Raw genomic sequence first — 15,079 nt, forward strand, 5'->3', positions numbered from 1 at the left:
ATTTTAAAGACTACATTTTCCTATACTGACCTCTACTTTTAGGGTTAGAACCCCATATAGACATACGTGCCGTAGAATGTAGAGGGAGAAAACGGCCCCATCACATCACTACTGTTTTGAATGCTTGATATCCTGTAATTGCATATCACATCCCATGAAATCATACAGCAAGGGTAAGGAAAGAGTTAAATCTCATGCTCTGGGAAGCAGCCAGAGCAAGTGTATCCAAAAAATGTAGCAATCAGGAGCCAGGGACAATTATTAACGCCTTGGAATTTAATGTGGCAGATCGCTTACGCCCCCAGTTATATTGGTTTGTTCAATTCTAAAGCGCTCAGGGAATTTTCATTCTGCAGCACATATATCATGGCGACCTTACAACCAAGTGGAGGGGCTTTGCTTCAGTGGGAATAACGACAGTCCCTAACCACTTTCTTCCCATAATTCATTTCACGTGCAGGAGTTCATCATGCAATCGACAAACGGTGTTAATTTCCTGCAAATAATTCTTCCAGCTGTCCACAGGACTCAAGCGCTCATCACCCAGAACAGTAAAAAATGTTTGTATTCCTTCATATAATTCATCATGCGGCCCACAAATCTCCCAAGCTCCCCATAAACAAATCAGGATGCAAAGTGCAGAATAAAACAGTTCATCAAAGCGTTGGCACAGTGCAGTGCAGACCGGGAAGGGAAAGGGAAGGTGGGTTAGTCCACCAAAGCTGTCATCTGGGTTTGACTGCTCTCCTTGTTGGATGGTCTCAGCCACGTCAGCATGGGGTATTTGTGACTTTCTGGGCACCACCCAGACAGGTAAGGCTGCATCCACATCCCCAGAATACAGGGGCATGAGCCTGCTTGGACCCACCTCTATGAGCCTGCCCCCGCCAGCATCACTCTGCATGGAGGTGCATCGTCCAGCCATGCCCTGGCTGCAGGGCCGGTGCAAGGAAGTTTCGCACCCTAGGCGAAACTTCTAACTTGCGCCCCTCCCTCCCAGCCCTGTGGCAGCTCCCCACCCCCCCCTCCACCTTGAGGCGCCCCCCCGCAGCAGCTCCCCCCCTGCCCTGAGGCACCCCCCCACCCTGGAGCCGTGCGGCACCTTCCCACCCCAGCTCACCTCTGCTCCGCGTCCTCCCCGAGCATGCCGCCCCCGCTCTAATTCTCTCCCTCCCTGGCTTGTGGTGCCAAACAGCTGATTGGCACTGCAAGCCTGGGAGGCCGGAGATGTGGAGCAGCTACTGTGCTCCAGGAGGAACCGCTGTAAAAAAAATTGGGGGCACTGCTTTTTGGCGCCCTCAAATCTTGGCACCCTAGGCAACCACCTAGTTTGCCTTAATGGTAGCACTGGCCCTGCCTGGCTGGTGTTCTCCTGTGACCCCAGTCTCCTCCTCTCATTTTCACTGGACAAAGCCACGTTTGATGCTAAGTCCCTACTGGAGAGGGACAGTGCTCCATAAAACTAGAGCTGTCTGGCTTTAAACCAGACAAATGGCCTCCTAAGTCATCAGAGGCAACACATAACTCTTGATGGGGGGGGGGCACGTGACCGCCCCATGCATTGCCTCTGATACCGTTTGTCCTGTAACCTTGGTGGCCCTTATGCTGTGCAGCTGTGGTTCAATTCCCGAACACCTCCTGTGAGTTCTAGTTGAAGGTGTATTACAAGTTATAAACCAGCTTTCTCTCTATGTATAAATACATAGGTTCATAACCACAATCTGTATACATATCTCATAATGGCCAGCAAGTTCAGAACATTAACATACAATATGCAATCAGTTGCTTCAACTGCTCATTTTGGGGGGTTAAACCCGTTCTCCCCTTGGAATGTCTGGACCCTGATTTTCACAGTATTCACTCATTACACCGACACCGTCCAATGTGAGACAATTGGTAGGAGAAATTCAAGGGCAGAATTTTAGGGGGTGTCACAGTTCAGAATTGGGGTGCCTAAGCAGACAGGCCTGAAATAGGGCTTGAATCCCATGGACTTTAATGGGAGAATTTCCATTGACTTAATTCAGGTCTATCTCAGACCCATACCAAGCTGTTTTGCAGGTCAGGATTGAAGCATATGGGCAAAGGTGTGCAGAGAAAGCCCATAGGGTGCCTGGTTTTAGCCATTCCTAGTAATTCCTCAACTGTTCCACAGCTTCAGCCAAAATGTACAAAGAGAGAGATCAAATCCTGGGAGACTCAGGATAGGAGCAGAGCACTGAAATGTCTCCTGAGTTTCAGTTTAGACAAGTTTCAGTTTAGACAAGGAGGGAACTAGTCACTGCAAACACTTCAAAGGAAGCCATTTGTTCAGAACACAGAGCTGGGGAAGGACTTGGAATGTGAGGGGACAAGACTGTAAAACAGTCAGCTTAACCTACAGCTGCCACTGGAAAAGCGTGCAGAGCACGGGTTGTGTGTTGACTTCAGTAACAAGGTTGGTACCAGCAAGGTTGGTACCTTGAACTCCCTCCCAAACACAAGGTGTGACTGACCCTACAAGGTGTAGGGTTGTTGGTGGCACCAGGCATGACCCAGTGTTGACAGAGGGGTGGAAAATGACAGTGCCAATGAAGGCTCCCTGTATTAGGCCTCTGCTTGTCCGAACCGCGTCCATGTTTAGACTTTAATTAACTCCACAGGCTAGATGGAAAGAATGGAATGTGTGGCAACTAGTTATCAGTACCAGGAGGCAATTATACAGCCTGCTTGCACCTGGCTAAAGGGAGTGAAACAGAATGACCGGTCAAGAAAAGTTACTAACAAGATAATATGTTTTTTGCCAAGTATGATCTAACCTGTTTAGAGTAATTGCTGCTTCATAATGTATTTGCTGTATGGGAACTGAAAAGGAGGGAGAAGAGGGGGGGGGAGGGGGGAGCTGGGCATTGGGGGTAATAGACATGCTTAGCTAAGATCATGTATAAAGACAGAGAGCTGTTTGTCTGGGGTGTGCTTGATCTGAGGTGTGTTCCTCCAAGCATCCTGCGCTTTGAGATCTCAAATAAACTTTTTTTGCTTCTCCACCCTGGTGTGTCTAATTGGAGCGAGGCACTCCGGGCAACGAATCACTGTTGCTGTAGCCTCAGGCCTTTTTGTGCCGGCAACAGTTTTGGCGTCCCTGGGTGGGCTTGAGGCTAAATTTAGCCTTGCCCGGACCCCTCCTGGAGGTCGACGGATTGCGGCGACGACCGATGCCTAGCGCGCACCGGTGACTTCATCGGGGGCCTCGGCGGAGACGCGGTGTGGTCGACCCCGGAGGGCACTACGGTGCAACGCGCTCAGATAGTGGAGAAGCAGCTGCGGGCGACGGTGGGGAACCGGTCTCGTGAATAAGGTAGGAACAGTCCAGTGCTGTTAACCTTTTGTTTGCCTGTTAAGACCTGGGGACGCCCAGTGTCTTCCCATAGGTATGGGGCAGGGACAGAGTACAGGCAGGGTACGGTGTACACCCTTAGAATGCATTCTGATGAATTGGAAAGTGTTTGAAAAAGATCCATTGACTAAAAGTAAACTGAAAAGATTCTGTACAGTAAACTGGCCTCAGTATCAGCTAGAGGGCCAGGAAAGGTGGCCACCGGAGGGATCACTTAATTACAACACGATCCTTCAATTAGCTTTGTTTTGTCAGCGAATGAATAAGTGGAATGAATTTATGTATGCACAGTTGTTTATGTTGTTGAGAGATAGGTCAGATCTGTTGCAAGAGTGTAATCTGACTCCGACAGGCTCGGCAGTCACTGTTAGTTCCCCGAACCCCTCCCCGGTTGTAATGGCAGAGTCGGTGTCCCCTTCGGCTCCTACACCCCCACCGTATAAAGACCAGGTGCCTCAGGTTTCAGAGATTGCTCCTTCAGTGGGATTTTATCCGTTGATTACTGAGACTGTGGTGGCTCGCCCGGGAGCAGAGGGGCGCCGGGCCACTACTATGCTAGTTTACTCACATGTGCCTTTTAACCCAGTGGACTTAGCAGCCTTTAAGGCACAGGCAGGGGAATTCTCCACGAATCCCAGCAAGTTTATTTCGGTTTTTGAGGGATGTTTTGCCAGTCACAAGCCTGACTGGGATGACTGTAATATCCTTATGAGGACCCTGTTGTCTGAAGTGGAGAGGAATCAGGTTATAGCTAAGGCAAGAGAAGAAGCACAACTAAGGCATGATCGGGATCCAGCTAATGTTGCCACTCCTGCCAATAAGGTCCCCCTAGCAGATCCTAGGTGGAATCCTAATGAGCCTAATGGTCAGACCCGCCTCACTGTGTACAAGGAGCTGCTCTTGCTAGGACTCCGACGCTCAGCTGTTCGCCATAACAATTGGGCCAAGCCTTATGAGCTCATACAGGAGCCTAAGGAAAGTCCGGTCGCTTTTCTGCAGCGCATCCGGGATACCATTCGGCAAAACACTAACGCAGACCCTGATAATGCAGCAACTGAGGCAATTATAAAAGGTATCTTTACCAGCCGTGCTGCCCCTGACATTAAAAGGAAATTGCAGAAAAAGGAGGATTTGATGGGCATGTCTGTGGCACAGATTTTGGAAACTGCAAACAAGGCTTACAGCCTTAGAGAGGGAGAGAAGGAAAAAAGGCAAGTGAAGATGATGGTTGCAGCAGTACAGGCCAGTGACAAGAGGAAGTTTCAGGAAGGAGGTGGAAGGGGCCGGGGAATGAGAGGTCGTGGACGTGGGCGCCCTGGCTCACAGGAAAGGCGTTTGGGTCGCAATCAGTGTGCCATATGCCGGAAGGAGGGACACTGGAAAAATGAGTGCCCTGAGAGGGAAGATACCCCTATGATGGCAGCAGAGAATCAAGACTAGGGGTGTCAGGGGAGACGGACTATCCTGCCCCCGGAACCCCGAGTAAAAATGCGGGTGGGAAATTCTGAAATAGACTTTTTAGTAGACTCTGGAGCAGCTCGAACCGCTGTAAATCAACCCCTCCAGCTGCCTGTGGCAGATTCCCTCACTGTGGTCGGCGCTACAGGAAAAGGAATCAAATGTCCAGTGTATGCCCCAGCAGAATGTGCTTTGGGAGACAGAACTCTCTCCCACAAGCTGGTTTACCTCCCCGACTGCCCAACGCCTCTACTGGGACGGGATCTGCTTTGTCGCTTAGGTGCCACCCTGCACTTCACCCAAGATGAAATCACCCTCACCTTGCCCCCAGAGAATGCCTGGATAATGACTCTTGCAGTTGAGCCCTCAGCCATGCAAGCCCCAGAGTGGAGCCAGTGGGAGGACCAGGTTTTTCCTCTAGTATGGGCATCGGGGGTCCCAGGAAAGGCAGTACATCACACCCCCATTAAAGTTCAGCTCCTGCCAGGAAAAAGTCTGGTGCGGATCAAGAAGTATCCAATAAAGAGGGAGGCCAGAGAAGGGCTGCAGGAAACTATAAATCAGTTTCTGAAGTACGGGGTACTGCGAGAATGCCAGTCAGCCTGGAACACCCCCATCCTGCCTGTTCGAAAGCCCAATGGCACCTATCGGCTGGTCCAGGACCTGAGGGCAGTTAATGAATGGGTTAAGACTCTGCACCCCCTTGTTCCAAACCCATATACACTGTTGGCATCTATAGGAGGGCAGTACACCCACTTTTCAGTCCTAGACCTGAAAGATGCTTTCTTCACAATTCCGGTCGACACACAATCTCAGGAGATTTTCTCCTTCGAGTGGGAAGACGACCGAAGGGTTAAAAGGCAGCTTTGCTGGACTGTGTTAGCACAGGGATTTAAGAACTCCCCCACGCTGTTCGGCCAGGCTCTGGCCAAAGACCTGGAGGAGTGGAATACTCCGGACGGGATTCTCCTCCTGCAGTATGTGGACGACCTGTTAATTGGGGCGGTGGGATTAACCCCTTGCCTCCACGCCACTGTGAGCCTCCTGAACTTTGTTGGACTCAGAGGATACCGGGTAGCTCAGAGCAAGGCTCAAATTGCCCTCTCAGAAGTACAGTACTTAGGATTTCACATAAGACAGGGGGAGAGACAGCTTTCAAACGAGAGGAAGGAAGCAATCTGTCAAATTCCTGTCCCAAGCAATCGTAAACAGCTCAGGGCTTTTCTGGGCATGGCAGGCTTTTGCAGAATATGGATCCCAGAGTTCGGACTGTGGGCTAAGCCCTTGTATGAATGTGTTAAGGGAATGGATCACGACCCCTTTCACTGGTCCTCAGAAGCTGACAAGGCATTTAAAGTATTAAAGAGAAAGCTAATGGAAGCCCCGGCACTCGGCCTGCCTGACCTTTCTAAGCCGTTTCAACTGTATGTGCATGAAAGAAAAGGAGTAGCCCTGGGAGTGCTTACTCAATTATTAGGCACTTGGAAACGTCCTGTGGCATATTTCTCTAAACAACTGGATCAAGTTGCCAAGGGGTGGCCAGCTTGCCTGCGAGCTGTCGCGGCAACTGCCCTAGTGCTTGGTGAAGCAGAGAAACTGACTTTGGGGGGGACTGTGCAGGTGTATACCCCTCATATGGTTCAAGCCCTGCTGGACACTAAGGGTGGTCTCTGGCTCACGCAGGCTCGGGTAGCTCGGTACCAGGCTAAACTCCTAGAAAATCCTGAAGTTACCCTGCAGACCTGCCCCTCCCTCAACCCAGCCACTATGTTACCAGAAACAGAGGAGCAGGAACATGACTGTTTAGAAATCATAGATGCCCAGTACTCCAGCCGTCCAGATTTAAAAGATCAACTGCTTATACTGATGGGAGCAGTGCTGTCATAGATGGGCAAAAAAGGGCGGGCTATGCTGTTGTGACCCTCTACAATACAGTGGAAGCAGAGAGTTTACCTGCTGGAACATCTGCCCAACTTGCTGAACTTGTAGCATTAACCCGTGCACTTGAACTGGCAAAAGACAAACGGGTTAATATTTTTACTGACTCAAAATATGCTTTTGGGGTATTGCATGCTCACGCTGGTCTGTGGAAACAAAGGGGAATGCTTACAGCTCAGGGGTCCCCGGTCAAGCATGGGACACAGATTCTCCGGCTTCTGGAAGCGGTGCAGCTCCCCTCAGAGGTAGCAGTGGTGCACTGCAAAGCTCATCAACGAGAAGACCAGGACGTAGCCAAGGGCAACACCAGGGCCGACAGGGAAGCCAAGCGGGCTGCCACCCTGGAACCATTGGAAGCTGAGGAGGCCCATGTGCATGCCCTCATCCCATCAGTGGGTGAGCTCCCAGCCCCTCAGTACTCTCGTGAAGAAAGGAATCTGGCCGACTCCCTTGGGCTCCAGGAAAAGGAGGGATGGCTCCACTCCACAGAAGGAAAAATCCTCCTACCTAAAAGCCTAATACAGCCAGTACTACAGAAACTACGTCAGACCACTCACGCTGGAAGGGAGGCTCTCACCCAGCTTATAAATAAGTATTTTCTAACCTCTGAATTAAGACCCCTGGCTTCCCAGGTACAGGCTGAGTGTTTAGTCTGTCAAAAGAACAACCCTCGACCAGGAGTGTCAGTGCCACCAGCCACTCTGGAACCTACCCCAGGGCCAGGATTGGTGTGGCAAGTAGACTTCACTGAGTTCCCCCGGACCCAAGGGTTCAGGTACCTCCTTGTCATGGTGGATCGATTCAGCGGATGGCCTGAAGCCTTCCCATGCCGAAACAACACTGCCAGAACAGTGGCTCTCAAGTTTGTCAAGGAGATCATTCCTCGCTTTGGACTCCCCCAGTGGATGGAATCTGACAATGGAACACACTTCACATCGCAAGTCATTCAGGGGATTTCGGATGTTCTACAAATCACCTGGAAGCTCCACACTCCATGGCGACCACAGGCCAGTGGAGTAGTGGAACGTACTAATCAGACACTCAAGCGGCATCTCTCAAAGGTCTGCCAAGAGGCTTCTCTTCGGTGGCCTGATGCCTTACCCCTTGTTTTGCTCCGAGTTCGTGCTCTCCCAAAGGGCAGGTTAGGGCTTAGTCCCTTCGAGATTATGTTTGGGAGGGCATGGCCTATGAATGGTACACCGGTTCTGTTAGGGGAATGGGAGGTAGGCTGCGGTTTCTTATCTCAGTACATGTGCTCTCTGTCTGCTGTTCTCTGTTCTCTCCACAGGTATACCAAAGATTTGCAGCCTCTCCCGCTGGATGCCCCTGTCCACTCCCTGCAGCCTGGTGACTCCGTTCTCGTTCGTATCTGGAAGGACGAGCCTCTCCAAGAGAAGTGGAAGGGACCTCACACCGTCCTGCTGATCACCCACACAGCAGCAAAGGTCGAGGGATACAAGAACTGGATCCACTACTCCCATCTGAAAGCAGTGCCAGCTCCTGAACGGTGGACCGTCCAACCTGCGGAGAAGACTGCCAACGACGATCTGGGACTTAAGCTGTTATTCAGGCGACAGTAAGGCCTGCTGGGAATGCCCTGTGACCCCTTTGGACAGTTACAGCGCACTCCCCGTGAACACTCTGAGCGTTGGCTGTGTTTATTTTCACAGGGCCAGCCTAACCTGTGGGCCTGGTCCCTTTTGTTTTTAATCTGCTTGTTGTTAGTAGTAGTAATTTTGTGGGTATTTGGGGAATTGTAATTGTTAGGCCTTAGGATCACTGGCCCAGTATGGATCCAGGCCTAGGGTTTGCCACAATGTTACTCTTTGCTATGGGAACACTCCTCTCGGTGTGGAGAATCAGGCCTGGGCCCTGAAGTTCTGAGCCAGGCTAGAGCTGGGGGAAAGTTTTTAGATACAACTTTTTACCAAAAAATGTAGATTGACAAGAATTTGTGTCAAATTTGCCAAATTGTTTTGGTCATACTCCTCTTCCCCCTGCAGAACCCCTCCATTTTATTATTATTTTTATATAATTGAAGTAAAATTCTAAACAAAAGCCTAAAACTCATGAAACTCCTCAGAGTCTGGGGGCATTCAGATCTAGGGGTTTGATCTGAACCCATTTGTAAATAAAATGTATACACCTAAAATAACATTCAGTAATGAAATCAGTCATCTCCCATCCTTGGAAATCTTCACCAGTTTCCTGTCTGGTTCAGAATAAAACAACTTCTTTGTCTTAAGATCTTCCATATACTTGGAAATGCACCCCCCTCCCCCCATGTCTTTTAGGCTACATCTTCGCTTCTAGGCTCCTGTTGTTTCATGGGCAGCTGGGAGCACATCCCCTTGGTGCGTCTCACTTTACACAGGTCCCTCTTAAATACTGAGTCAGGCCTGAGGCCTTGGTCCTGACTTTCGAAGCCCTCTGTGGATGTGGCCCAACTAGCTACGTGGATCCATAGGGGATTATTGCACCAATGGGGCTGTTCTTGGACAAACGCCTAGTGTGGCCACTCTGAATTGGTGTAAAAAGTGACTTGCACTAGTGGATGGCCTCAAATCTAGGCACAAGTCACTCCTTACATTAATGCAGCATAGCTACACCAGTGCAAAAACTCCCCCATGTAGACAAGGCCTTGGTTACCATGGTGATGAGCACAAATGCTGCTAGTTAGTGGATCCTTGGTTGCATCAGGAAAACGCCTGCCTTCGTTTGGAGTCACCTTGATTTGCCGACCAGATTTTTCTGTCTGAAGCTGTTTGTTCTAGGTGACCCCAGTTCCTCATGGCTATTTCTTCCCCCTTTTCCCCTGCTAACCTCTCCTTTAATGGCAGTTTAATGGAGTGAACCCTGTCTCCCCTACTGCATCTTTTTTAAATGAAAGGTTTTGAAATGTGTTTCTAAGCGGCAACTGCTGCATGGTTTTTATGATGAGCTGGAAATTAATTTCTTATCTGGTGGCATCAGACTATATGTTTCCCACATGCCACATTCCAGAGAGAGCCCATAATTCTCCCCTGATGGCCGTGGTGCTGAGTTACAGGCCTCTCCCTCCCAGCCTTTGCACCAGCCCCTTTAAAACCACCCTCCACTGTAAGATCCCCTGGCTGAGAGCTTTTGCAAGCAGCTGCTCCTGATTCTCACTTGAGGTCACTGATTGCTCATGGGGTGACCTTGAGCCTGTCCACCAGGCCACCTGTCATTGACTTTGCGTAACCAGATACAGCCAGTGTGAGGCACCTGTAAAGGCTCAATAAAGGTTACTGATTTGGTAATGGGGTTAAACCTTAATAAACTGCTGCTTTCCCAGGCCAAACAGACTCGTAGCGCATGTCAGGGTCACTCACAAGGCAACTGCTTTATTGCTGAGCTGGATATAACTGGCACATGCCATCTCTCTTCCTTGCTTCCCTTCAGATACTCTGCTTTCCCTTCCCATTCCCCCAACATACAGATTCCGTGAGGTGCTCTCGGACTGCACCAGCCCTTTCCCAAATTACTGAGGTCTGAATGTGGATCTAAATTTTCCCCAAGCGCAATGGTGGGGGTGAATGGGCCTGGGATTTTTGCTTGTAGAGACAGAAGCCTTCTGAAGTTTGGATTCAGCTTTGGGGATGCTCAGATCTGGGGATTTGGTCCCCGGACAGCAGCATGCTCTGCTTGGCTTCGCCTTTAATTTTCCCTACGTACCGAGAGGAATTGGTGAGGTCACCCTACGTCAACGCAGGTCCTCTTCAAGGGACCACCTGAGAATTCCTGAGGTTCAGAGGGACTGGAGCAGGGGAAGCAAATGTGGCAAAGAGGGAAACTTTTAAAATCTATTTAAAAAACTGAGTAATAAGTATATTTCCATCTAGGTGCATGAGCCAGTTTCTCCTCCATGTATTTCCCATATATATTGGCCTAGACAGATATGAATGCCACCAGACAGCTTCTTCACAGGTGCAATGTATGTTTCCAGCTCTCATGATTGCTCAGAAAAGCTAGAAGGGCTCACCTCTAAAGGCTCAAAAACCAGGAGGTAAATAAAAAGAACCCACCATTTAGTAGCTTCAAAATCTAATGATTTTTAAGGCAATATCATGATTTTTGAATGCTTCAAGCAGTACTATCAGCACCAGCCTGAAGCTGGACAATAAGACTCATTTCAGAGTGGAAGCAGATGGAGGATTGGACAAAACTGCTTGGGAGAAAATCCGTACTCTCTTAACAGTGGGAAATTCAAGTGGTCAGGGCCATCTCAAAGAACGATGCACTCTGGGTAACCTCAGCAAGCACCCGGCATTGTCAGTGGGATTTCACAGAAGGCAAAAAGAATTGGTTTAAAAAAAAAGTTGCTTGAAACTTAATTTGTGTGGAATGCCCTCTCCCAGTTTGGATAAGGGGCTTTCAGTAGTGAAATCTGGGATTAACTCCATTTTTCATTTTAGAGGTTTCATTTCTGTGCTAGAGATTTTAGTTCAGAACTCCTGGGTGCTGTGCTAGTTTATTCCTTTCATTTAACAGACCTTCACTGTGGTTTTTTCGTTGTTGTTTGATGCATAGAAAATGTGTCTTCCTTTCTAAAGCTACTGGGCCAGATCCTCCGCTGGTGTAAATCAACATAGCTCAAGTGTATCAATATGCACCAGCTGAGGATATCACCTGTTCTGTTGATTTCAAAGTACACTAAATACCAGATTATTCTGCCATGCCAAGGGACTTGGATTACCAGACTATAAAAAGGAAGGAGTAAAATGAGATGAGACATTTAAATATAAAATAATCCGATGAAGGACAAGAAATTAAATAACAAACCCAGTGCAAGTGAAATAATAAGAAAAATTGATTCTTTAAACAGATCTGTGTCAACAGGACTTGTTAAAACACAGGCCTGGGAACTGGGATATTTGGGTTCTAAATGGTTCTGACACCAGATTTTCCAAAGAGCTCAGAACATTGGGTGCTGCACTCGTGACAGTCTGACAATCTGGCCATGAGTGCTACAATAGGAGCTGCTGGGTGCTGAGCACTTTTGGGGAAAAAAAATTCCATTGCCTCAGTTTCCCCTTTGTACAAGGGGTTGATAATTCCTTACCTCATGGTGTATGGTGATATGGAAGTGCCAGAGTGGCTCCAAAGTCTGCACTGAGATTTGCACATCAAGCAGGGATTAAATCTCTCCGTCATGTATGAATAATAAGTGCTGTCGCCTCCTCAGACGGGCAGCACTTTCTTCTTGAGCACCGGATAATGCTGGAGAATTTCCAAGTCAATCTATTAATTAGGTTGAGTTATAAGTATTTAAAATGATCCTTTTTAAAAATTTCTTTGACTCTTTGGTGGAGTCTAGCTTTCTTTCCAGCTCCCACGAGCAAAGTGATGAGTGAAGTTTGAGAGTTGAAAGGGACCCGCTTGTAGATTTTTCCAAAATGTATAATACAGGGTGGGTTGGGGTTTTTGTTTTAATTTTTATGATTTATAAATGTATAAATGTTGAGTTCATCAAGAGGGCTCCTTGTAACTCTTTCCATTCCCACTGCGGTGTTTGTCAGCTCGTGGTTTTTCTGTCAGATTCATGTGAAGTCAAATGTATTTTGAGGTGAACGTGGGGCCATGTGATGGACTTGTGCAATAATGACTTTTGGACAGGGAATGGTTTGTTCAAGGTTACAGGATCCATTACCTGTGGGGAAGTTGACAGACAAGGCATTCTTCCTCCCAAGGGCTTGCCATTCAGTTCAGCACGTCACTGGCTGAGCTATAAGCAAGACCCAGTTCCCAGGATCCAGTTCAAGGAAGCCTCTATATTCAGCACATGTTTCTGTCCCATTGAAGTCAATAGCACTTAAGTATGTCCTTAAAGTGCTTTCCAGAATCAGGGTTCCAGAGCTTATCTGCTGGCCCTTGGGCGGGCTGCTCTTCTGTGGATTTGTCAAACTCTGAAGGAGGCTTGAACTTCCCATCGTTCCCTGTGTTCTCTTTCCCACCCTTGCATACCTGCACTGGGTTGAACACAGTCTAGCTTGAGCTCCTAGTGGTAAAACTCTCATTGACTTCAGTGGTGCAGGAGCAGGCCCTAAGATAAATATCTGGGTTAGGAATTCCTCAGCCCAGCAGGGAGCTTCCTGCCCATTTACCTGCTTTTTGAACAAAATCTGCTTTGAGCAAACTGGCCTTTCAAATGCGCTCCCCTGGATGAAGGTTAGGTCCCTTCCTGACATTCCTCAAAGAGCCTGTATGGGGAAGTTCCACCCAGGTGATACAGAACTTGTAATGAGGTCATAGTTACATGTCCAGGACAACCAAGATGCACATTCTTGGTGGGGAAACTAATTGGCCCTAGAAGCACTTCATGCCAGGGATGCTTGGGAGAAGGTGGGCTCTGACTGACTGGGTGCTTGGAGCCTTAGACTGGCACATCTAATGCTGCCCCAGAAAAGAAAGGAGTTATGATGGGGCCATGAGGGTCAATGAAAGCCTGTAGGCCCAGCTGGCCCTGCCCCACTACACCTGCAGCAAATGTTGGTTGTAGAGCGGGAGGAGGAAGTCTAGCCTGCTGAACAGAAAGGGAGCACAGCTGTGGTTCCCCTGATGAGAGAGGAGCATGGTTGTAGCCAGTGATGAGCTGCCAAATTTTTAACAACGGGTTCCCTCCTCCCTCCAAAATTTTAACAACGGGTTCCCTCCTTCCCCCCCCTCCGTGGGGGGGGGGGTCGTGCCCCATCCAACCCCTCATGTTCCTTAACACACACACTCCGAGACCCGTGAACCATCCCCCCCTTCCCTGTCCCCTGACTGCCCCTTGCCGCCCCACCCAACCCCTCCTCTCATTCTCAATGGCCCCCCAGAACTCCTACCCGATACAACTACCCCTTCTCTCTGTCCCTGAGTGCCCCCACCACCTCATCCAACCCTGCTCTTTCCTGACTGCTCCCCGGGACCCTTGCCCCCATTCAATCCCCCTGTTCCCTGCCCTCTGACTGCCCTGACCCCTATCCACCCCCCCACAACCCACCCCCCTCCCTTACCACACTGCCTGGGGACCGGGTCCACTCTGCCAGGACCACGACCGGCGCCGCGGGGCCCAACTCCCCGGGCCGGCCCGGCACCGGGGCCCGACTCCCCGGGCCCCGGGCCGGGCCGACCGGGCCGGCCCGACTCCCCGGCACCCGACTCCCCGGGCCGGGCCGGCGCTGCCTCCATGCTGCTTGTTCAGGCTTCCCGCGAACATCTGATTCGCGGGAAGCAGGGGAGAGGGAGGAGAAGGGGGCAGAGCAGGAGAGGAGTGGGCGGGAACTTTTGTTAAATTTAGCAGCCCTTAACAACCGGTTCTAAAATGGCTGCTAAAATTTAACAACGGGTTCCCGCGAACCCGTGCGAACCCGCTGCAGCTCACCCCTGGTTGTAGCCCAGATGAGCCCCTGCTGGAAGGGACAATCAGACTGTTTGGAGACAAGTCTGTGGAAACACAGACTGTTTGGAGACAAGCCTTGAAGAGAAGGGTGGGGTCCCACAGTGGGTTTGTTGGATACCCCTGTTTTGAGTTGTGGATTTTTTTTTGTTCTTGATTTTCTTTGCACCTCAACACCCCAGAAGTGGTAGGACTGAAGTTTGCCTGGGCTAGAGCGAAAGAACCACTCCTGTGGACCTCACAGTGACCTAGCAATGGAAACCTGCAGCTGGGTGAGTTGTGCCCTGATGGGCCACAAGAGGGTGCTGCAGAGGCAACCTGGTCGCAAGGTGTATTGGGGTCTCCTGAAAACTATCTACATAAGTAGCCAGTGGACATTGCCTGAGTGATCACAGAGGCTATGGGAGTCTAAGTTTTCTTTAACAAAAAAGGGCTTGCTAAGGGTCAGTATGAGATCTTGTTTAATAAGAATTTATTATGAAGTGGTTTTCCCCATCCCTGCATATGGTGTGTGGGGTAGTTTCTTCTGGTAATGTGTATGTTATTGTTCTACTTCTGCTGTTCTCTGTGTCATGTCCTGTTGGTCATTTAGTTGGGGATTGGTCCTGCTTTGAGCAGGGGGTTGGACTAGATGACCTCCTGAGGTCCCTTCCAACCCTGATATTCTATGATTCTATGACTATAGAGGTAGATGAGTGCTGTCAAGGTTTGCTGGGAGTATTTGCTCCCATTTGAGTTGGCTTTGATTGTGTTTGTTTCCTGGGAGCATCTGAGTGGTCACATTTTGTTTTCAGAACACAAATGTCAGCTTTTAAACCAGCGGTAGGCAAACTATGGCCCGAGCGCCACATCTGTCCCTCCAGCCTGTTTAATTTGGCCCTCGAGCTCCCGCTGGGGAGCGGGGTCTG

General features: G+C 49.6%; 1 long non-coding RNA gene across 1 annotated transcript in view; it reads left to right on the forward strand.

The window, feature by feature from the left end:
• Positions 1-14,167: 14,167 nt before the first annotated feature.
• The window catches only part of LOC123376250, a 56,263-nt gene continuing 55,351 nt past the window's right edge, over positions 14,168-15,079 (forward strand). Inside the window, exon 1 of the long non-coding RNA XR_006581731.1 lies at positions 14,168-14,443. This is a non-coding gene — a long non-coding RNA (uncharacterized LOC123376250). The remainder of the gene's footprint in view (positions 14,444-15,079) is intronic.

This window comes from Mauremys mutica, chromosome 8 (assembly GCF_020497125.1).
Source record: "Mauremys mutica isolate MM-2020 ecotype Southern chromosome 8, ASM2049712v1, whole genome shotgun sequence".
Classification (NCBI taxonomy): Eukaryota; Metazoa; Chordata; order Testudines; family Geoemydidae; genus Mauremys; species Mauremys mutica.